This window comes from Chiloscyllium punctatum, chromosome 15 (genome assembly GCF_047496795.1).
Source record: "Chiloscyllium punctatum isolate Juve2018m chromosome 15, sChiPun1.3, whole genome shotgun sequence".
Taxonomy (NCBI): Eukaryota; Metazoa; Chordata; class Chondrichthyes; order Orectolobiformes; family Hemiscylliidae; genus Chiloscyllium; species Chiloscyllium punctatum.
The window spans coordinates 52545054-52570002 of record NC_092753.1 but is presented as its reverse complement, the minus strand read 5'-3'; the positions used below and the strand labels follow the sequence as shown (position 1 = coordinate 52570002).

Genomic DNA, 24949 nt, shown 5'->3' with positions numbered 1-24949 from the left:
CCACTGTGTCACCGTGCCACCCTTAAATTGAAATTAATTTTTACCAGTAACAATGTTTGCTGGAGAAGGCACAAACAAAGTTTGCATGAAAATGGCTTCATTTCAGTAAACTAAGCTCCAACCAAGAGAGAAATGAAAATCTGGTAAACTAAGCCTTTTTGTATCCTGGAACAAATGTTTGGCCCATGGTTTTACAGAGTAGATAACTGTTTAAACTGTTTGCAGTGTTGAAGGGGGAATCTAAAGGCCACATTTACTTTGCTAACTGAAAGCCATATGTTGCATGTTATGGGCTTTATGCACTCAATATTTCTGTAGATACCACAAAAATATATCATGATGTCCAAATCTCTGTTGAGTTCTTTCATTTATGGTTAGTCAAGAATAAAAATTTTGAAGAAAATGCATTCATTCAAAGAATATTAGTGTTGTTGGTAAGTCCAGCCAGTATTTATTGTCTGTCCTTAACTGCCCTTAAAAAGGTATGTTGGTGAGCCAATTCCTGAATAACTACAGCTGAGCAGTAAAGATGCTCCCACAGTGCTCTTGAGGAGGGAGCTCCACAACTTTGACCCAGTGACCATGGAAAAGCAGTAATAAAGTTCCAAGTCATGTTGGTATATTACTTGGCAGGGAATTTGGTCATGATATTCCTCTGTGCCTCCTCCCTTCTATTTTTTTAGGTGGTAATGTAGGCAGGTTTGGAGATGCTGCCAATGAAGCCTTGGAGATTTGCTACATTATACCTTGTAGATGGTATAGTCTGCAACCATAGTGAGCTAGTGGTGGAAGGATAAAATGTTTTAATGTGGTATGTATGGTGCCAGTCAAGCAGGCTGTATTGTCCTGGATGGTATTCAGGTTGTTGAATATTGTTGAAAGTGCTCACAAATGAAGAGTATTCCATCACACTTCTCCTGTAAATGATGGATAGGTTTTGAGGAATCTGGAGTTATGTTATGTCTCTGGAAATCTAGCTGATGGTAATATTGGACAAGCTAAATCTCAGTGAAATTTAGCTTGGTAGATCATAAGTTCTAATTTTGTGATTTTGGTTGCCATGGTGATCAGTTGTCAAACATATTTGCACAGGCTGCAGTGTTTTTACAACAAAAAAAATCACAAAATGTATTACTGAAAATATCAAAGTTCTATATATGATAATGTAGGAAGATCTTATCATAAATGGCAAAAGGAATGCTTCAGCCTTTTCCAGTAATATCTTTTATCATCCTTCAATCGCTATGATGTAACACTCCTGTTTTAATTCTTTGATTTCTTATGTAACTTACAAGGTCACAAGTGTTTACTTAGGCCTGCACGTTCACCAGATGTGATTCTCTCCTTTACTATCTCTAACAAAGACATAAAGATATGGACTAACTCACTAATTCTTCCCACTGAATCTTAGTTGAAACCCAAGGTCTTTTTCAGCCTTCTAATTTTTTTTAGGAGTCTAATGTAGACCCAACTCCAACCCGAAGACCTCTTCACAAACTAGCCGTCCATCTGCTGTTATGAAACTGTTCTAAACTAAAATCATATTCTTGTCTCTGATCTTCTGCCTTTCCATAGTTTTAAAAGTTCCACTTTATAATTATTCAGCCATTAACCTCCCAGGTGTCTGATCAAGTCACATACTTTCTTGGAAATTATGCTTGAACTCACTGTTCAAAAGAAAATGACTTTCTGATCTCCACAGTTCAAAATAGACACCCACCAAACTGACAACTAAAATTCATCTTCCTGTACTTTAGAATCCTGTTATGGAGGGAGGAGGCCAGTTGCCTCATGATCATCATTGGCACTAGGTAATCTACTGCTTTTTCCTCACTCTTACTCACCTTTCTGTCCAATTAATCACTGAATGCTCTCTTGAATGCTTCAATTAAACATGCCTCGACCATATTTCCACACAATGCATTCCATACTCTAACGATTTGCAATGTGAAAAAGTTTATTCTGATATCACCCAAGCTTTTTTTGCACATCACTTTACATCCAAGCCCTCCATTCTTTTTTGTTATGAACAGAATATTTCAATTGGGTGAAACTTCAGGACTAAATGCTTAATATTAATATTTGCCAAAATTATACAAAATTGCTGTGTCATTCATAGCAAATATATCATGCTGCATCCCCACTATTGGAGCATGTTGGTGTGCCTTTGCGTGGATGTCAGATTTAGGTCAAAGTTATGCTGTCAGTTGATTTTCCCTAGGTAGTAATAGTGACTAAACTTCAAAAGATGTCATTGACTGTGAAATGGGATATATGGAAGACATGAAAGCACGATAATAATCCTATTTGCTGGTTGGAACCCTGCTTCCCAATTTCCTTTACTCTGATGTTGCCTGTGGAAGATGAGCTTCAGTCTTGCTTGAGAAACTGGTGATATCACTTAATGGAGGTAAAGTAAATAGCTATCCTAACCTGGGACAAGTAGAAAGGCTTTCACCTTGTTCTATGGTTAAAGTAACTGTTGTAATATCATAGAATAACCACATTACAGATTGAGTCTAATCAGCGCTTTCATGGTCTCTCTGAAGAAACTGTCCTGCATTCTCCCTGCCACCTGGCATGTTCTTCCTTTTCAATTAATCCAATTCTCTCTTTAATGCCTAGATTGGCTGTCTTCATTACACTCTGGGGCAAAACATTCTAATTCCTAAAGATTCACTGCATAAGCACTCTTTCCTTCTGTTGTCAGTCACCTCAACTCTATGCCTTCTGGTCATAGATCCTCTCATTGATGGAAACAGTTTCTCTTTGTCTACCCTGTCCAGCCCTCTCATAATTTTGAGTTCCTCTGTCAAATATCCCTTTGATTTTGTTTTCTTTTCCAAAGAAACTGAACTGGCTGAATCTCTAAATACTGTGGCTGCTAGAGCAGGTAATAACTGAGGTCCCAACTCTGCTAAGCCTGTCCACCATTTTCAAGACAGAAGTCAGGTGTATGATGGAATACTTTCTACTTGCTGAATGGATGCAACTCCTTCAACACTCAACTCAAGACAGTTCTGAATAAAAGTAGTCCATTCAATTGACATCCTAGCCACAACCTTCAACATTCATGTGTTCCACCAACAACACATAGGTGGACCATCTGCAAAATTCATTACAATAACTCACTGAACTTTTGACAATATCTTTCAAACCTCTAGATGGACAGGAAGCGATATTATAGGAAAACCATCTCCTGCAAGTGCTCCTCTGAGCCCCACACCCTCTTGACTTGACTTGAAATATGTTGCTGGGTTGAAAGTCTGGAACTCCTTTCTTGTCAGCAATGTAAATATAATTGCACAGCATGGATGCAGCAGTTCAAGGCTGTTGGCCACGTTTTAGCAGGCCATTTGGAATGTCAATAAATACTAACCTAGACAGTGATGCCCACATACATTTATTGTTCACAGGATCAGTTTTGCTAATTCATTTATGTAACTGATGTTCCTTATTCCTGGGATCATTCTCATGATTCCTATGTGCATCCATTTCTTTCTAACACTTCAGGCTAACTCTAAAGTCTGGTGCCCAGAACGGGCAGTAACATTCTAGCTGAGGCTGACCCAGAACCTTTCAGAGTTTTAACATAACTTTACTTCTGTGTCTATATTGATCAAACCTTGTATATTGTATAAACTCCATTCTCAATCTGTCGTGCCACCTTCAATGATTGTGCACTTGTATGTAAGAGGTCTCCTCAGATACTGACACTTTAACTGGATTGGGACTTTTTACGCAAAATATTCATAATTGGATTGCAAGTTTTGCTGCATCCAGTATATGTAGAAATTTAAGGGGTGTTTTCAAAGTTTCAGTGTCTGAAAACACGCTAATTTATCTTTCACTATGGCTCCGCAGGCAACCACAGATCTGTTTCGAGATAAGTTGGACTGGTGGTTTGTTGTTACAAGCAGGATCATGGAGCAGTAATTCTGGTTCTCCACATTCAACTGTTTACTTATATGTTGTGAGCATTGATGACATGGCCAGCTTTAACTGTACATTCCTAATTGTCTTTGACAAAGTAGTAGTGAGCTGCCTTTAACTGTTATGCGAAGTAGGAACACCCAGAATACTGTGAGGGAGTTTCAGGACTTGGGCCAATGACAGTGTACAAATAGAAACATAGTTCCAAGTCAGGATGATGTGTGGATTGGAGGGGAACTTGCTGTTCCCATGTGTTTACTGCCCTTAATTATTCTTTGAGGTGGTGAAAATTGTGGCTTTGGAAGAGGCTGTTGAAGGAGCTTTGAGTTGTTACAGTGCATCTTAGAAATGGTGAAAATAGTTCCTATGCTGTGCTGAAGGTTGAGGGATTGAATGTTTGAGGTAACGGATGGAGTAGCAATCAAGCCAGCTGCTTTGGTTTGAATAATGTTGAACAACTTGAATGTTGTTAAGTGGTTGTACGAAGTCTCAATGGGAAATATCCTGTTGACTCTTGACTTGTGTCTTGTAGTTGGTGGTCAGACTTTGGCAAAGAAAGAAGTGACTCACTTAGAACTCTCTACCTCCGTCTTGATCTTCTAACTACAATATAATGTACCTTATCTGATTAAATATCTGGTCAATGGTGAACCCCAGGGTGTGGTAGATTTAGGTATGTTCATATTGTTAACTGTCAGGGATGCAAATTAGGTAGCTTGAGTCATTATCTCACACATGTATGGTGTAACTTTTGCTTGCTACTTCTCAACCAAAGCCTGAAGGTGGCCAGGTCTTGTTACTTGTGCTTTATAATCTGAGGAGTTGAGTAGAATGGAGCACTGCAATCATCAGATTTCCACTTCTGACTTATAATGGGGAAACAGCTGAAAATGATTGGGCATTAAGACGTTGCTGATAGAAGACCTGTAGTGGTGTGGCTGAGATAATTTATCTCTGCTAAGATATCACCTTCATTGAGCATCATATCTAGCACTAAACAGTGGAGTGCTTTCCACTTTATTTTCATTGACTTAAACTTTGCTTGAACTCCTTGATGCCACCTTTGGTCAAATGCTGCCTTTGTCTCATCTCTGATGTTTAGCCCTTTTATTAAGTTTAGGCTAAGGATGCTATGAAGTCTGGATGAAACAATCCTGCTGGGACCCAAATGGGACATAATTGAACAGGCCATTGATGACTAAGAACTGTTTGACTGTCAATGACCGCTTCAAGTATTTGATAACAAATGTGACTGAACTTCTGTGGTAATAATTGTCTGAATTGGATTTTGTGAACTACGGCAGATCTTTGTCGTAATGTAGATGTCATCGTTGTAGTTCTCCTGGAAGAAATTGTGTAGCACCAAGCTCTGAAGCACAAGTCATCAGGTGTATTATTATTGGGTTTCACAACCATTTCTTTATATCCATGGAGTGATTTGAATTGTCTGAAGACAATATTCTATATTTGTGTTGTCCCTAAGAGAAGGCCAAATTGATCATGTACCTGGCATCGCTGACTGAAGATGGTTGGAAACAATTCAGCCATTTGGCCTGACGAGCTGGTCTTTGGCATCATTGGGGCTAAGTATGCTTGCTTATCACTTCCTATTTGTTTACTTGTCCATCTGAAATTGACAGCTGAAATTCACAGAAAATGCAGAAGAAACTCAGCAGGCCTGGTGACAAATGTGGATCAAGAAACAGTTTTCCTGCTCCTGGTATGTCCTGTACTCTTTGCTGAACCAGCATTGATTCCCTGGCCTGATGGTATTGGTAGAGTGGGACATATGTGAGATTATGAGGCTATAGAACATGTTTGAGGAGAATTCTGCTGCTGATAACCTATAGCACCTCCTAGATGCCCAGTCTTGAGTTGCTAAAGCTATTCAAAATCTCCCCCAAAGAGCTCAGTGGTAGCACTACACAATACTTTGGAGGTTATCTCAGTACAAAGACGGGACTCATATCAACTAGGATTGTGCACTCCTACTGATACTGTCATGGATATTTGCATCTGCATAGGAAAATTGGTGGGGTGAAGTATATTTTATGAGCCTGGAGTCACATGTAAGTTAGATCAGTTAAGAATGACGTATTTCCTTCCCTGAAGGAAGGCATTGATTAAAAAAATGTACTTGCAGGCAGGGTTACAGAATTGGTAGTGGGAGATGAAGACACTTGTTTCAGTTTTCTTGATGTTGCAGCAAACTTGATAAAAGCCATCTGCTACCAGTGATGCAGAAGATGAAGAGATGTGGTACTGTATGGAAACTGATCCCATACCTGTAGATGATATTAAACGGCCACATACATACAAGGCAGAGGAAGACGCATGGATTGATCCCCTTGCAGAATACAGAAATATCCATTAGAGGTGATGTTATTTGATTAATCATATCAAAGAAGATTGAGAAAGATAAGGAGGGATAATACACAACGGGATGATTTTGGTTGGGGCCATTTTGGTGCTGTCATATTTTACATCACAAAAGAATTTCAAAATTGCAAAAAATAACTTGTGCAAGGTAAGAAAAAACTTTTCACATGAGTAGTTCAAGTCTGGAATACATTGTTTGAAAAGTGGAGACAGGTTCAGATGAGGCATTCAAGAGGGAATTGGATGATTGTTTACAATTAAGCAGTGTGCATTGGAACAGCATAAAGTCACAATGCTCATTTGGAAAGTCAGTGCAGAAGTGATAGGCTGAATAGCCTCCTTCCACACTGCAAAACTTCTGACTCTGTGAATAACATGTTCAAGTATTTTGTATGATCCAAATCATTTTACCCTTAAGAATAAGTACTGAACTGGATAACATGAGTATCAATGTTATTGAACCCAGCAAATAAATTTTTAAAAATCAGAAGAGGGAGATACACTCCCTTTTTGTGCACTCAGATGATCCTATATAAATTGGTAAAATGACTGGCACACAGTCATTGTGGAAACAATATTATTTTAGAATCTAAACCTTGCGAATTATAGTGTTGACTGAGTCATTTCTATTTCAATGTTGGTCACTAAATTTCAATTCTCCTTAGCTTGTATATGTCTTAATGTGCAAATTAAATTACTCTACTAAACAAAGCAAAGGCCTGTTTGTACATTTTAGTCTAACTGCTTTAAGTTTGTGGTAACACTATTACTAATTTGTCTGCTTGTACTTATTACACTACTTTTTAATTGCACTTTGCTTTCAAGTGACATGCAGCATTAACTTCTCAACTGTAGAATTATTAATTACAAACCGATCCCAAATGGCATTGCTGTTGACTGTTTTGACATAGTAAAGTTGTAAAGTTTAGAAGCAAACATGGAGTGTGTCTTTCATGGTCCCTTCTGAAATACCTTGTGCAGTGGATTGGCGTAAATAGAAAGTTAAAGACAATTGTAAATTTAAGAATGCTGGCTGGAATAATGATCTTGAATGGCATTTCTTTTTTAGTCATACATCATGGAAACAGACTCTTCAGTCCAACACATCTATGCCAACCTAAACTAAACTAGTCCCATTTGCCTGAATTTGGCCATTTTCCCTCTACACCTTTCCTATTCATGTACCTGTTCAACTATCTTTGAAATGTTGTATTGGTACCCCACCTCTACGATGTCCTCTGGCAGCTCATTGTAATATTGTTTTACAACTAAGTATGACTAAAAAAAATTATGAGACAAGGCTTTTTTTACTACATATGCAAATCTCCCCTCATGCTTCTCCCAACAAGTTAGTTGTTTTATAATGACCGGAATAATGCGTAATGTGAAATAATGTTCTATTGCAAAAGTGTGGAAATGTCTTTTTTTTAAGGTCACAAAGTTTGAATGATTGAATATACCCAGGGAGAGTTAATACAGCAGTGAATTAAGAGGATAGGAATTTTATGGCTTTGGTATGTTCTGTTCCCAGAGAGTTTTGACTGTACATTCTTAATGTTTATCTTTGTTTCTTCACACTTTGTTACATTTAAGTTTTTGCATCATGTTTGAAAATGTGTGATGTTGAAAGTGTGTGATGGATAGGATGTCTGAGCACCTAGAAAGATTGCAAAATTGTTGAAGGTATAATTAACTCATTACAGACATCCATTAATCTCTTTGTATGCAACAAAGAAGCTGATTGCTGATTTAGAAACATTATTTCAAGTATTGTCTATGGCTTAGTTGCTGTCTGCAATAAGGAGTGCAAAGCAAACATGTTCATAACCACTCAAGCAAATATTAGCTTCCAATAATTTTATTGATTTTATAAATAACCTAATTTCAGAATTAGTTGTAACAGATTATATCACAGAATCACAGATGTGTTACAGTGCAAAAATAGGCCATTTGACCCGTTTGTGCTTTGTCAGGCTCATTAAGTGAAAATCATTACCTAGTGCCAACCTCCTGTGTGTTTTTTCCTTCTATTCTTGCACTTCTTTTTGTTTGTTTTGGATCTCTACAGTGAGGAAACAGGCTATTTAGCCCAACAAGTCCACATCAACACTCTTGCTCTATTGAATGCCCCAATTGAACCTGCCTCCACCACACTTGCAGACAGTGTATTCCACCGTTGCTGAGTGGAAAGGATTTTCCTTTCTTCATGCTTGCTTCTTTGCTGATCACTTTAAATCATGCCCTCTTCTTTTTATGAGTGTGAAGTTTTTTTTTCCTTATCTACTCTAGCCAACCTGCTCATGATTTTGAAAATTTTGATCAGATCTCCTCTGAGCATTCACTCCAAGAAGAACAATCCTAACTTCTTCGATCTATTCTCATAGCTGAAGCTCCTCATTCCTGGAGCCATTCTTGTAAACTGCTTCTGCAGTGTGTTCAATTCATTCACATCCTTTCTTCTCAGAACTGTACACAATTCTCCAGATGAGCTCTAGCAAGTATTGTATATGATTTCAACACCACTTCCTTGTTCTCATACTCTGTGACCCTATCAATAAAGTTGATGATACTGCATGGTTTGCTGACTGCTGTCTACTTTTCCTGCAGCTTTCAGTAATCTATGCACACATGCAGTCGGATCCCTCTGCCCTGCACTCCCTTTAAAACTGCACTCTCTATCCTATTTGTTTTCCAATGTTCTTCCGACCAAATTACATCAACTCACACTTCTCTGCATTGGAACTCATTTGCCACCTAGCTGCCCACTCCACTAACTTGTCTGCATCCTGTAGGAGTTCTACACTCTCCTCCTGAGATTAAAATTCTTCCATGTTTTGCATTCCCTGCAAACTTTGAAATTGTCCCCTGCACACCCAAGATTCAATCCAATATATGTCAGGATCTCAGTACCAACTTTCCATTCCAAACCTTCCTCCAGCCTAAAAATATCTATTGACCATTACTGCCTTTTCAAGAGCCCAGCCAATTTTATATCTATGTTGCTACTGACCCTTTTTATTCAAAGTCCTTTAACTTTCCTCCTAGATCTTTTGTGTGGCATTGTATCAAATGCCTTTTGATGTGGCTTGATGTTGATGTTGTGTTCAACATTAACTCACCTGCTGCCTCCCAATTCCTGTTTGTCATCCATGAGGCACAATAATTGAATACCATCCACTTGCCTGGATGGGAAGGCCTTCATCAAGCCTTTCTGTTACATCAGGTTCAGTTGGAGCATTCAATAGAGCATTGGTTAACTCTTCAAAAAAGTTAGTGAACATGGTGTCCCCTTTAGAAATCTGAGCTGACTTTTCCTAATCAACTCACCTTTTTTCATGTCACTTTTAAGTCTATTGTGAATAATTCTAGAAGCTTTACTATCACTGCAATTAAACTGAAAGGTCCGTAATCCTTACAAATATTAGTCATGGAGTCATATAGCATGGAAACTGCTCCTTTGGTCCAATGTGTCTGCACTGACCAGACATCCCAATCTCACCAAGTCCTATTTGTCAGCATTTGGCCCATATTCCTCTAAAGCCTTCCAATTCATATAACCATCAAGTTGCCTTTTCAATGTTGCAATTGTACCAGCCTCTACCACTTCTTCTGGCAGCTCATTCGATACATGCACTACCCTCTGCATGAAAAAGTTGCCCTTTAAGTCCTTTTTAAATCTTTCCCCTCTCACCTTAAACCTATGCTATCTAGTTTTGGATTTCCCTACACTTGAAAAAGGCTTTATCTATTCACTCTAATCATGCCCCTCATGATTTTATAAACCTTGGTAAGGTCACTCTTCAGCCTGTGATGCTCCAGGTAAAAACAGTCCCAGCCTATTCAGCCTTTTCCTCAGATCCTCCAGTCCTGGCAACATTCTCATAAGTCTTTTCTGCACCCACAAGTTTACATCATCTTTCCTATAGAAGGGCAACCAGAATTGTACACAGTATTCTAAAAATGGCCTCACCAGTGTTCTGTACGGCCGCAGCACAAATTGAATAGAATATCCTTCATTGTCACGTGCACTCGAATGCAGAAGTACAGAGTACAGTGAAAGGTTTACAATGTTGCCCTGCTTGGCACCACTCTGCTCATGCCTCCAGCCCACTGGTCATCCCCACTCTGCTCATGCCTCCAGCCCACTGGTCATCCCCACTCTGCTCATGCCTCCAGCCCACTGGTCATCCCCATTCTGCTCATGCCTCCAGTCCACTGGTCATCCCCATTCTGCTCAGGCCTCCAGTTCACTGGGCATTCCCATTCTGCTCAGACCTCCAGGCACTAGCCATCCCTACTCCACTCAGACTTCCAGGCACTAGCCGTCTCCATTCTGCTTGGGCCTCCAAACCACTGGCTGTCCCTGCTCCGCTTGGACCTCCAGTCCGCTGGCCAGCCTCACTCCGTACAGGCCTCCAGCCTGCTCTGCTGATGAAATCCCAACTCCTATACTCAATTGTCTGACCAATGAAGACAATCCAAATGCCATCTTCACCAACTTGTGTACATGTGACTCCACTTAAAGAAGCTATGCACTCCTAGGTCTCTTTGTTCGGCAACAGTGCTCAGGGTCTTACCATTAAGTATGTAAGCCCTGCCCTGATTTGCCTTACAAATGCAGCACCTCACATTTATCTAAATCCAACTCCATCTGCCACTGCTTGGCCCATCTGATCTGAACTCTGAGGTAACCTTTTTTGCTGTCGACTACACCACCCATGAACTTTCTAACCATACCTCCTATATTCACATCCAATTCATTTATATAAATGATGAAGAGCAGTGAACCAAGCACTGATCCTTCTGGCTCACTGCTGGTCACAGACCTCCAGTCTGAAAAGCAACCCTCTCCCATCACCCTCCGTTCAAGCCAGTTGTGTGTTTTGTTGGCTGGCTCACCCGGATTACATGTCATCTAACTTTACTAATCAGTCTAACATGCAGAACCTTGTTTAATACTTCGCTGAAATCCATATAGACGACATCTACCGCTCTGCTTTCATCGATCTATTCTTGAATAAGGCCATGATATTTAAATTTTCCAGACTACAAGCACCTCTGCTGTGTCTTGGGAAGATTGCAGTATTGTAGCCAGAGCTCCTATGTATTCATAAGACAAAATTGATTTGCAACTGGAATTAGTACTTGTAATTGGGCATGTGTTGATGTTTACTTAATATTTTGTATTTGAAGCAAGTAAATATTTCTCACAATCACATTGTTAGATGATTGGACCTATTTTTTAAAAAAATCTGATAAATCTGTGTCAGCTGCTCTCCTCCTTGGTTCACAGCTCCGAGACTCCTAGACACAGATCCCTTCTAAGATGGTGGTGGCAGATTAGGCAGCGTCTGGGCTCCTGTGACAAAGGCTCATCCACTGGGTCACTTCTCTTTTTTTTCTCTTCTTTTATTTTTATTTTGGTTGAAGGTGGGGTGAAGGCATCTTTGTCAGGACCCGTGCCACAGTGATGGCTGGTAGGACCTGGAGGATAGCAAGGCAACTGGTGAGTCCGGAGTGGGATTCTGGAATTAGTGTTGAGAAGGCAGCTGGTGGAGGAGTGCGCATGGTGACCTGGTATCGGCCGCTACATCAGTGGAGACTGCCAGCAGCTTTGGCATTGAGGTGGTTTGGCCCACCATCTGGTGGCCACGAAATCCTTCGGGGCACTTTTGTGATCAGCGACGAGATTGGTCTTGGGGAGCTTCTGTGGAATCCCGAGCCTGGGATTCCAGTTCCTGGTATGGATGGCCTGGTCAGCGGTGGTTTCCGGCCCGATATTCCTGCAGCCTGCTTGGTGGTCTTGCAGCAGTCTTCTCCTGAAGCCGAGAGATAATAATTGAGCTATGATGGACTTTGTCTTCATTCTTTTTAATTTTTGTTATTATTTATGCCTTCTGTTATTGATATAGGCACCATGGTCTTGTGACTTAAACGCTTTTCACTGCATTTCTTTTATAAAAAAATACAAGAGACAATAAATGATGCTGTATTCTAAAAAAATGTTCTAAATAGGCTGTATAGAAGCCAAGGACGTGATGTTAGTTGTGCACCTCTAGAATTCTATGGATAATTCTGATATTGAGGGTAGAGCTTCTTTTCTATATGATTACTGACAATTTGAAAATGTGTTCAGAATATTTTATTCACCCATATTCGAAGCATTTAGCTTACTTGTTGATGAATGAAGGCATATTTAAGACCAATTGGTAGAATCACATTCCTATTTGAACCTACTGAGGATTCTGGAAAGAACTGTTTGCTTTCAGAACTACCTTGTATGACAAAATAGTTCGATTAGAGGCTGTAGAAAACAAGAGAATATAGAAAATATAGAAAACAATCAAGATAAGTATATCATGATGCAAAAATATTAGAATGAGTCAAAGGGTGTAGGATAAAATTTGGATAGATTAAAATGGGAAATAGCAAAAGGTGGGTTATATGTCAAGTAGGATGGGAGTGTGAAGAAGTAAGTAAATTACTACTGCACTTCAATTTTCATAGCAGAACATAATCATGAAAATCCAAGGGTACATGAGAATTAGTTAACAAAATGAAGTAGGGTAATCGCTGCAGCAAAAGCATAGCTTAAACTGTAAAAGATGTTGGACTCTGAAGACATGCTTTCTGAAATGATGAGGGAGATCAGTAGAAATGTCTTGACCACAATCTTGCACATTTTCGAGAGTTTATACTTTGGAATACATTTGATACTCACTCAGAGACATGGAGTACTGCAGGACTACTAGCATAGGTTTGTAAATTGGACTGTGTGACAAAATTTAAAGAATCATTTGAGGAAATGATATTGTATTGATAAATGAAATAAAGTAGATGATAAACATAGAGACTAGGAACAGGAATAAGCCATTCAACCCATTGTTTCTGATTCACCATTCAACACCAGAATCTATCTATTTTGTTCTTAAATGTATTCAGTGACTTTACCCCCAGAGCCTTCTGTAGTAGAGAATTCCACAGGTTCATCATCCTCTGAGTGATGAAATCACTTCTCATTGCAGTCCAAAATGGTCTGCTGCATTTCCTGAGGATGTGAACCCTTGTTCTGCACCTGCAGCCAAAGGAAATATTATCCTTGCATTCAGTCCAGCCCTGTCAGAATTTTACATACTTTGATGAAATCCCCTCTCATTCTTCTAAACTCCAGTGAATACAGGCCCATCCAAACTAATTTCTCATCATGCAATAAACCTGCTATGTGAAGAATTAGTCTAGAGAGCTGTTGTTGCATTCCCTCTGTAGCAGGTACATATTTTCTTTGGTAAGGAGACCAAAACTACACATAATACACCAGGTGTGGTCTCACCAAGACTCAGTAAAATTCCAAAATAGACTAACCCTATTGCTTCTGCACTCAACCCTCTTGCAATGAAAGTCACCATACCATTTACCTTAATAGCAGCTTGCTTCACCTGCATGCTTACTTTGAGTGACTCAATTAAAAAGAATACCCAGATATCTTTGTAGATTAAAGTTTAATTATCTATTACCATTTAAATAATACTCTACCATTCTGTTTGTATGCCAGTTTTTAGATGATGTGTCCAGTTTTGTGCATCATAGGTTAGGTCAGGATCAGTGATATTATGCAGACTATTATTTTGCTGTATAACAGAAATTGAAGATAAGCTGCTGGATAAATTTACTACTAAAAGATTTTGATAAGATGAATAGGAAATATTATTTGCTAGTTAGCAAGAGAGTAGCTGGAAGTTACAGATTTAAACTTTTCACTGACAGAATGGAGGGAAATGTCAAGCAAGTTTGTCTTGTAATGCAGTGGCTTTACTAGACCATGGAATGAATGTTTAATAAGAAACAATGTTGAAGGCAGAATCCATAATAGATTCTAAAAGGGAAATGTGCATGAATGTAAAAAATGACAAACAACAGAGTCCATTGTATTCTGTATAGTTACAGTGCTACATAATACAGAAACTTCAGTCACCCATGTGATCTATTAGGTGAGAAAGTAAATAAAATCCCAAGCCAATTAGGGAAACAAAAATCTATAAATATCGTCTCTGAACACTTTCAGTGATTGAAATTAATGAGGGGCTCACACCAATCCTTATTTAGATGAGAGGGAATACAACCTTTCTATGTTGTGATCTACATCTCCGTTAGATACAGGCCTGTACTTTTGCTTGAATGACGACATCAAATTGGTGTTCACCACAAAAGCCAGCAGCCTATTCTACAGGTACACCATATGTGTTGGGAAAGAGGATTGTCTCTAATATTAAATTTAGCTCTGCTTGTACATCATTTGTAAGCATGACTTTCCTCATCTATCTTGTTAGTAAATTGGTTTACATAAACATAATCTAGTACCTTCATTATTTTATAAACCTTGGTCAAATTGCTTGGGTCTGTGCTTTTCTGAAAGTTGCAGTCCTAGCTGTCTGAGCGTATCTGGGTAACTAAACTGTTTCAAAAGGGGAATTAATCTTCTGACCTCCTTTGAATTCATTTCAAAGTCTGAATATCCTCCACATGATGGTAGAACAAATCCGAGAAGCTCCAACCTTAAGTTTAGAAGAAAAACAAAATGGTAAAATTTTTGTTTTATCATAAATTGTCACGTGAATGCAACCTGAGATCCTGTTTGGTTTTGCTACAGCATCACAGTGTTGATTGTGAACCTTTACACAGTGGTATGATACAACAATATTTTTTTCCATGGAGCACCAGTTTTAAGCTTGTTCCTTTTTTTCAGACTGTACATATCTTTATCAGTTTGACGTGTTTGTATCAAAGCATTGCCATTTTCTAATGTTCAGCATAATTTGCTAAACATGGGCCCTTTTCCCCCAAACATACCTAGATCTGTTTTGCATAGTTCAGCATTCCCTGCGCACCAACCTTTCTAAATAACTTGGCAAAATCTACACTTGTACTCTAGATTATTAATGCATTAGCAAACGTTTAAATGCAAATCCCTGTAGGACATCTCTCATAATAGGTTTCCAAGTAGATATCAGTTTATTGATAAATTAACAACTTTCTACCTACAAGCATTTAACCAATCCCAATGAACAGGTTACCATGAGTTGTGCAGTTTTAAACTGCAATAAAACTCTTTGCAAGGTACCTTTTTAATGAATCAAAAACCTTTTATTTTGCATTTGTTCTTGGAAAGTGGCAAGGCATTCATATGTTTGCCTGTCCCTAATTGCTCTTGTGAAGCTGGAGCTCAGTGCTTTCTTCAACCACTGCAGTTCACACCCATAATGTTGGTGAGACGTTTTTTTGGTCAGATGACAGTGAAGGAGTGACAAGATTGTTCCTATTCTCAATGGTATGTAACATGAGAGAAATTGGCAAGTGGTGGTGTTTTGATGCACCTGCTGCCCTGGATCTTCCAGGAGGTGGATGTTGCAGACTTGGAATAGGAAGGTGCTTTGAAGGAGTCATGATACTTGATGTGGTGCATTTTATAAGTGGTACACACTACTGCCATTGGGTACCCGGAAGGAATAATTATTTAAGATGGTGAATGTTTTCATTAATTATATAATTAATATATAACTGCTGATTGCTAAAGTCAAGCAAATGGGCCCAGTTAACTAGTTGAGGACAACTAGGGAAGGGCAATAAATGTTGGCCCAGTTAATGGCACCACATAATATGGACAATTAAAAATGTTCTGCAACTCCAAGTGAACATCAGTGAACTATCAAAGATGCAAACAAGAATGTCACAAGTGAATAACTCAGTGTAGGTATAGTGAGAGGCTGAATTGTTTTAGCCACTTTGGTTCCATTTGAACATTTAGAATATTTAAAATATAATTTGAGAGGTTTATGTTTAAAATGAATCATTAGAGCTGTTTTTGAGCAGTATGCAATGGGGAACAATAAACTACCCGACTAAATCCACTCTCAATGATAGCTTTCTTGTTTCAGTTGTGACAGATGTTTGAAATAAATTCCATTATGACTTTTGTTTACTAACACTTGGGGCATGTAATCATAATTCTATTGGTTTTAAAATAGTTATGGAAAAAGATAACCTGATCTAAAAGTTAAAGTTCTAAATTGGCGGAAGGCCAATTTGATGAAATTAGGCAAGAACTTTCAAAAGTTGATTGGGCATGGATATTCACAGGTCAAGGGATGGCTGAAAAGTGGGAAATGTTCAGAAATGAGATAACAGGAGTCCAGAGACAGTATGCTCCTGTTAGGGTAGAGGGAATGCTGGATGGCGAGAGAAATTGAGGTTTTGGTCAAGAAAAAGAAAGAAAGATATGTCAGGTATAGACAGCAGGGACTGAGTGAATCCCGAGAGGAGTATAAGGGCAGTAGGAGTAGGGCAAGAGGGATATCAGGAGGGCCAAAAAGGGAATGAGATAGCTTTGGCAAATAGCGTTTAGGAGATCCAAAGGGTTTTACAAATGCATTAAGGACAAAAGGGTAACTAGGGAGAGAATTGGGCCCTTAAAATTCAAGAAGGCTGCCTGCAGGAGATGGATGAAATACTAAATGAGTATGTTGCATCAGTGTTCACTGTGGAAAATTATATGGAAACTAGAGAAAATGAGGAAATAAATAGCGATATCTTGAAGTGTCCACATTACAGAGGAGGAGGTGCTGGATGACTTAAAATACATAAAGGTGGGTAAGTCCCCAGGATTTGATCAGGTATACCCAAGAGGTTTGCGGGAGATCATGTTGCAGCTGTACAGGACAATGATTTGGACATTTTTGGAATATTGCTTTCAATTCTGGTCCCTGCCATAGGAAAAGTGTTGTTAAACTTGAAATGGTTCTGAAAAGATTTTCAAGAATGTTGCCAGGTTTGGAGGGTTTGAGCTATAGTGAGAGGCTGAATAAGCTAAGTCTGTTTTCCTTAGACTGTCAGAGGCTTAGAGGTGACCTTATAGAAGTTTATAAGATCATGAAGAGCATGGATAGGGTGAATAGTCTAGGTCATTTTCCCAAGGTAAGTGAGTGCAAAACTAGAGGGCATAGGTTTAAGGTGAGAGGGGAAAGATTTAAAAGGGACTTAAGGAGCAACTTCTTCATGCAGAGGGTGCTGCGCATGTGGAATGAGCTGCCAGAGGAAGTGGTGGAGGCTGGTACAACCACAACAGTTAAAAGGCATCTGGATGGGTATATGAATGGAAGGGTTTAGCAAGATATGGGCCAAATGGGACTAGATTAAGTTATCTGGTCGGCATGGATGAATTGGGCTAAAGGGTCTGTTTCCTCTTTACAACTCTACCCTGCAGGATTCTTGGGGAAATCAACAGTCCATTTTTCCCACTATTGTCTTTCACTATTGAATGCTGAACAGATGCAAACTGGTGTACCAAATGTACTGCTGGGGGAAATTACTTACACTTCCAATACATTGGCAGTACTTTTCCATGCCAGTGATCTCCTAGCCTTCTTTGGAAAGTGTTGACTTTTGCTTGGGATACTGTTCCAGAGCCTCTCACAACAGCGTATTGTTGTGTGAAGAATGGACATTGAGTGAGTAATGGCATGTACTGTACTATGAACAAAAGGACTCACGGCCTAATCCTATCCTTACCCCTCATCCATACAGTCCTACTCTGCTGGAGTGGGAACTCTGCTTCTTTGCCTCCTTCTTTTGATTACAGTCAGTTTGAGCCTTAACGTTTGATTTTCTTTCTTCCTCGCTACTAACTACGTTTAATTTCCTTTTAATTATTTTATATTTCCATTGTGGCGTTCATAAATCAGTGCTGAGCTGGAATAAATCTTTTCCGTTTAGGGGAGTTTAAATGGTCTCCTCATTCCAGTATTTTCGGGTGGAAACGGTGAGATGTACACAAACTAAAGATAAACTGAGATTAGGCAGTGTTGCCAGAAGAAAAGCTGGTAATCGTGGATGCATTTTTTATTTCCACTTGCGTAAAATATAAATAAATATTTGTCCCAAGTTTTCTGCATCACATTAAGATATTTCGTATTTAGAGGTTATAATGTATTCTGATTGTGACATTAACTTTCTAGAATTTGTCTGAACAGAGTTAAATAGTGTGTTGTTCGATGGCTTGTATTTTAAAGGTCGCCGTAGTGGGGGCAGGATCCTAATAAGCTTTTGTAACACGATACTAAAAGAGTGTTTTGTTACTTCGCAGAGAGAGTGTGTGTAAGTAAGGGGGTTACTATTTGAGTTATCTTGCTGATTTTAATTTAAAACTTTCTTGTAAGTTTTCGAAATGGCGAATCAGCTCCGTACTCGGCTGGAGTTCCACTCTGATAAAGTTCCACTCTGAATTTTAATTTTAATTTGGTTTAAATCCGCACCAGAGTCTCGCTGATTCACAACTTGCGTTTGTATCTGGTCGGAAATTGTAATCCGCCGTTTGGGTGCGTTACAAGCGAATGCAATGACATTGAAGCTCCGGGTTACAGCATCTGTGTATGCAGTAAAAGCCAATACTCCTCATGGTCAAGAAACATTTTCACGTTTCGGTGGTATATGAACCCAATCGACGCTCTTTGACAAACGTGCAGCTGATTTTTTTTATTTTAAAATGTGTTGCTCCAGCTGCGGTCGGAGTTCTGTGCAGTTCAGATGTACTTTTCTTGTACCTCGTTTTGCAATGAAATAGCGATACTCTGTTGAGTCTCGTCCTCCCCGCCCCCGCACACCAAGCGCCTTTCGCAGTACATTTATTGTTCTTTGTTCGTGTATGCAACCTGAACATCACGCGTCCTTCAAGAAAGAAAGCGAAGGGGCTTTCAATGTTTTGTTTTAAGCTGTTGCAGCGTGTTGTATCGCTCTTGTCGAGTGCCTTCCATTGCTTGTTTCCTGCGTCCGTTTGGAAGCAGGCGTTTCGATCTTGATAATAAGCTTGAGATTGGCGCTGTATACGTATCGCAGTGAAGCGGTCGGGTCGAGGAAGTGGCACTCGCTGATGGGGCGGGGGGGTGGGGGGGAGGGGAGGGGGGGGGGTGGGGGTGGGGGGGATGGGATGTGAGGGGGGGGGGGGTGGGGGATGGGAGCTTTCGCCATCTTTGTCTTGTGAAGTCGCTGAAGCTGCTGCTGGCGTTTCTGCTAGAGGCAGCAGCACTGAGACAGGTGGCGCACTTCGCGCAGCCGCTATCGCCAGTTACATTCCCGAAAAAACACAGGGATTTAATCCCACTGAATAATTAAAAACCCCGAAATGCCTGTCCATTTACACCAATTTCATTACTGGCGGTGTCTTTACATATATTAAAATATGTAACCCCCCTCCCTCCCCGGACACGTGGATTCCTTTATTTGGATCAAAAACTAAGATATGGAACAAAGAGTGTAGAAACCGACCTTTTATTGATAATGCTACTGTCAGGAACAGGTAACAAAGCAGCGAGCTGCGGCTGCTGCCTCTTTTTAAAAAGCGAAGTTTCCTTTGGGGGGGGGGGGAATTACAGAAATCAGCTGACGTTCGTCATATTTGTCGGCTTGTTCATTTTGAAAGAAGGATGCGGTTCCCTGAAGTAGGATGTGAAACGAGAGGTTAGCGATATTTTCTTCAGAGTGAGGTGTTATTAACCGCCTCTGAGAGAAACCAAGTAAAACAGAAGGATATCGGGAGCGGTGGTGGAAATTGTGCAGTAGTTACTGCACTACACATCACAGAGAGAGGTCAGCAGCTCAAGGCTGTGAGGCGAGTGATTAAAGAGCCCGAACTCGACACAGAGTACCGATCCCAGCAAAGGAAAGCGTCGTGCAGTCGCTACACGCTGACACAAATTGCTATGAAAGAACACCTCCAACTGATTGTGAATAATTGCTACATTAAACAATGCGGGAGCACAAACGAGCAGTTCATTTATTGTAGCGAATCTTTGCCGGCACTTGTGTGTGTGTGTGTGTGTTGGGGGAGGGGGGATTAATAGAGTGGTAGGTAAGGTGACCCACCCCCGTCCTCCTTGTTATCTGTGAGCGGAGCTTTCTTGATGCTGGGAATGTAACCTCTTGTACCTCATGGCCAAGATGGCTCAGACTGACGGGGTATGGAATATTTCAAACCATGCAGTGGATGAAAACATTATTTGCAGACAATTGACGATTTGTGTACTTTTTAATCTAACTCTAGGACTCCCCTGCTATCTCTAGGGAGGAACTTTATAAGTGTTATCAGCTACTCTCAGTCATAAGGTCATAACTGTAGTTTAGGAGACTTCGTGCGCTGTATGGATGGTTAGAGCGATTCTCTATCCAATTATTCCACCCCCACCCCCATTTTATTGCAGGCTATATTCCGTAGCCAGTCTCATCCTTTAAACAAACATTGGCTCTCAGACTCTGGATGTTTGATCTGAAATGGGCTGGGGAAAGAAGCCTTGACCAAAAATGTAAGTGTTTTGGGGGAAAAGATCTGACAAAGTGGTGAGCAGGCTGAAATACGTTCTGCATTAACAACCGAGCTTCCTCGTGGTTGCGTCTCCAAAGGGCAGGCTTCTAAATGAGAACAGTCAAGCGCTCAACGCCCTGTTTCCGCCCAGTTTCGGAGAAACACAGAGCGATTCTGCTTACGCGTCGCGGAGAGAAGCAGCTGCTGCGAACTGTTAGTGCGGGTGTGAGAGATTGCTTCTACGTGACTGAGAGTTTGCGGGGGAGTAATGTGCAACTGTGACTCCGACAAGCGGCGTGTAATGGAGGGAATGTGTTTGGTTGCGAGGGAGGCTGTGGGCGTGTGTGGCTGTGTAAGAGTCTATGCGTGTGTTTGAGACTGTGAGAATGTGTTGGGGGCGGGGACAGGGTGACGGACACAGTGAGGAAAAGGGCACTTGTGTGTCTGTGCGGTGTAAGGAAAGAGACGTGTGAAGGAGGATATGCGAGTGTGAAGAATACATGTGTGTGACTAAGAATGTAACGGTGTGTATGTGAGAAAGAGAGGGTCAGTGAAGTAAGAGAATGTGGCTTTACGAAACTGGGAGCGCTTGGCTGCCAGAGGATGAATCTGGTGGTTCCAGGGTATCTCGGTTTGTATGTAGTTATCAGAATTATTGAGACGGTGGTTTGCGCAACTCGTGTGTGTAAACGTATGTGAGACAAGGAGAAACTGTTGCTGGGGTTTGGAGAGTTGCAGGGAAGGATGAGCCGAGGACTCACTGCAGGGCAATGTGTGTGACTGATTGCAGGTAAATATGAATGTTTCCACCTAGGTGTGTCTTGTGAGCCGATTGTGTGCAATGAGGCAGTATATGGTGTGTTGGGTGGGTGTCAACAGTGAGTGTGTGCTGAGAGTGTCAGTGAATGTACAATGAGTGTATGCTGGGCGAGTACACTGAGTTTCCAGTGAGTGAATGCTGAGGGAGCACAGTGAGTGTGTGCCGTATATGGCGAGTGTGAGCTCAGGGAGTAGTGTGTGTGCTGTGCGTGTATAGTGTGTGCTAGTGAAGCATGATGAGTGTGTGGTGGGTGGGTACGGTGAGTGATTGCAGTGAGTGTACGGTGATTGTGTGCTGGGGGAATATGGTGAGTGTGTGCTGAGAGTGCACAATGAATGAATGCTGTGAGGTTTATGGTGAGTGTGCTGGGTGACTACGGTGTATGCTGAGAGTCTGCAGTGAGTGTATGGTGATAGTGTGCTGGGGGAGTAAGGTGTGTATGTCCTAGGAGTGTACAGTGACTGTGTGCAGTGAGTGTACAGTAAGTGTATGCTGGGGAATGCGATGAGTGTGTGCAGAGGATATACAATGAATGTGTACTGTGAGTATACAATGATGCATGCTGGGTGAATGCAAGAGTGTACAATGAGTGTGTGCTGTGAGTGTGTAGTGTGCACTGAGAGGTTTACGGTGAATGTGTGCTGAGAGTGTACAATAAGTGTGTGCTGGGAGTGTACAATGAATGTGTACAGAAAGTATATAATGTGTGTGCTGTAAGGTTTATGGTGAGTGTGCTGAGTGCAGAATGAGTGTGTACAGTGAATGTGTGATGTGAGAGTACACTGTACAGCGAATGTGTGATGTGAGTGTGCAGTGTGTCTGATTTAAGAGTAGTGTATGGTGAGTGTGTGCTGTGAGGTTCATGGTGAGGATGCAGTGAGTGTGCTGAGAGTTTTACGATGTGTGCCGTCAGTGTACAGTGTGTGCTGAGAGGTTGACGGGAAGTGTGCGTTGAGTGTGTGCAATATGTGTGGGGTGAGTGTATGGTAGTGTGCTGAGAGTTTTGCAGTGAGTGTGTTGTGAGGTTTACGGGGAGTGTGCTGAGTGTACAATGAGTGTGTTGGGTGAATACAGTGAGTGTGTGCTGTGAGTGTATGCTGTGAGGTTTACGGGGAGTGTGAGAGCCCTTGAGTGAAGATTTCCCGCGCGAGACGTGCGCACCGCGTCCTGACCTTTGGGTCAACTCCCAAGAGACTGGTGAAGGCAGCGCTTCTTGAGCATTGCAAAGCCCCTTCAAACTGAACTGTGTGTGTGTGTGTGTGTTTGTGCGCATCAACGATGTGATTGTACCTTTCGTCATTTCTGCCTCCAGCCTCATACGTGCCTAGAAAAGCTTACTTTGTATTCTGAAGTACATGAGCTACATATTTGCACTATGTGTAATTTTCAAATCACTTGCATCTCCTATCTATTTTAGGAGGTAAGTGTGACGTTTCTTCAGTGTACAGATAAATAAGTTTCGAAGACTCCCTGCTGTAAATTGTGGAAATGATGAAAATGAAGCCTGACTGCATTTAAATTAATGCAATCAAAACATTGAAGATGTGCTTTTATTCGACGTGAAATTTAGTCTATGGAGCTTTACTGGTTGATTCCGATTTTCTCGTGTGCAAAAAGAATAGCTCTCATCATTTCTACTTGTGCGGATAAGATGGAAACATTGAGGTTAGCAATTGAACATAAAATTGCTCATCCGGGGCAATAACCGGAAAACAAAACCAACCCCCCCCCCGAACTCCCCTTGCCCTGGTGCAGACCACCCGCTAACCCGGAGGATGGGGTGTGTGTGAGCGTTAGTCTGATTCTCACCATGTAGTTGAGGAACGCAGTGAACAGGAGGCAGGAGCCAAGTGGACGTCTGAAAGTTTTATTTGGCCCTCGCTGTTCCTCTCTCTCTCTCTGTCTCGGGATTCCGCCCTGCGCTCTGGTTCAGATTAGGAATTCCCCCCCTGTATGTTCCGGTTAGAAAAACACCAAGCCGGAATGAAGCAGGTCGGCGTTCCGCGGTGTCTGCGGATTGTGTGGGGGGTGGGGGGGTAGGTTGGACTCGGGGTTGTGAGCTAAAGGTTGATGTTTATGGTAATTGAAGTTAACGACTGGCCTTATGGGTAGAGTTTTTTTTCCAGGCTCGGAGGGGAGCTGCACGCTAAGGGCTGGATCGGAAATTTAAAAAAATCCGTTCGCTGTGCACAGACGCTCGAACACATCTGCTCCAGTGATCTGCCAAAGGGGTTCTTCTCTGTAAACACCCCCCTCCCTCTCCCCCTCCCCCCGCAGCAGGCAGCAGCCTGAGGTTTTACACAAGGCAGGGGGATGCGAGCTGAGCAGAGTCCGATAGAGCCCGCAGACCGGATAGTTCCGCCGCTCTCTGTGTGGTGAGGAGCCAACATGGCGCTGCGGAGTCTTGCTGTGCCCGAGTCTCGCAGCCGCCCGCCACCTGTACACTGAGAGCCGCTGCTCCAGCCCGGGGGAACAGCCGGTAACACTGGCCGGGGACAGGCCTGACCTCCTTGTACCTTTCACTGTGTTAGCCGCCGGCGGATTGCTCTCTCTCTCTCTCTCCCCCCGTGTGGTGGATATCCGGACTTTTTGGGGGTAATCTGTGAGCACACGGCTCAGATGAAACAAGTCTTCTCCCTCTGGCTTGGCGATTTTTAAAAAAAAACCCTGAAACGGCACGTGGATGCAGTAAAAAGACGAGGTCAGCACCAGAGCAAGAGTCTGGTGAAATTCTACCGAGAGCCTGGAATCAGGTAAGGGGTGATTTTTTTTGTGTGCGTGTGTTATGTGAAGGGAGTGGTTTATCGCATTGGTAAAGCCGGTCGTGAGGACGCGGAGACTGTCTGTCTGGGTGGTGACTTCTCTCTGCCCCGGAGCCGACTATCTTCAGCCCGTTTCTCCGTGTTCAGGAAGACTGGCTCCGGGTTCCACGTTAGCTCGGGTCTCGGTGTAATGTGCTCATCTCCGTCTGAATGTTGAGGGCAAGTTTCAAGACTCGGACCATCCCAGCACGATCCTGCTGCCGTGCCGAGCAACTTCTTGAGGGTTTGGTGCAGGATTTGATCCAATCGGTCTTTTTATTTTGAAGCTACGTTCATCTGGAGCGGATCGGCCGGGGGGAACGTCACTTTTTTTTGTTGTTGAGAAGTGCTCTCGATATTGCCCGCACGGTAACTGCGGCTTTTTCACATCGCATTTCGCTCAGTCTCCAGATCGCACGGGGCCCTGAGGGATAATCGTGTAAAGCCAAGCCGCGTAACCCACCCACCCCCCTCCCCCAACACGGCTAAGACCAGGATTTATTCACTGGATTCCGGTCCGAGTTTCACCAAATGCTTTTAATTAATTTACCATTTGCGTTTATCTGTGTTGTGAAAATCAGCACAGGTATAACTAATCAGGACGGAAACGCTTTTTAAAAACATCGTCCATTCTATAGTACAGCAACTAAGTAGATGAAAGCGTTTCAT

The 24949-nt window shown here is 41.6% G+C and overlaps 1 protein-coding gene across 10 annotated transcripts in view; it reads left to right on the top strand.

Annotated features, from left to right (window-relative positions):
• bcor (BCL6 corepressor) overlaps window positions 1-24949 on the top strand; it is a 327180-nt gene that overhangs the window by 194989 nt on the left and 107242 nt on the right. The window contains exon 1 of one of the 10 annotated variants that reach the window (XM_072585135.1): window positions 22878-22899. The exons of 8 other annotated variants lie outside the window; for them this stretch is intronic. The gene's annotated coding sequence lies outside the window, so the exon portion shown is untranslated. Of the gene's footprint in view, window positions 1-22877; window positions 22900-23573; window positions 24233-24949 lie in introns of those variants that run through there. One more of the 10 variants, XM_072585133.1, reaches the window with a different exon arrangement.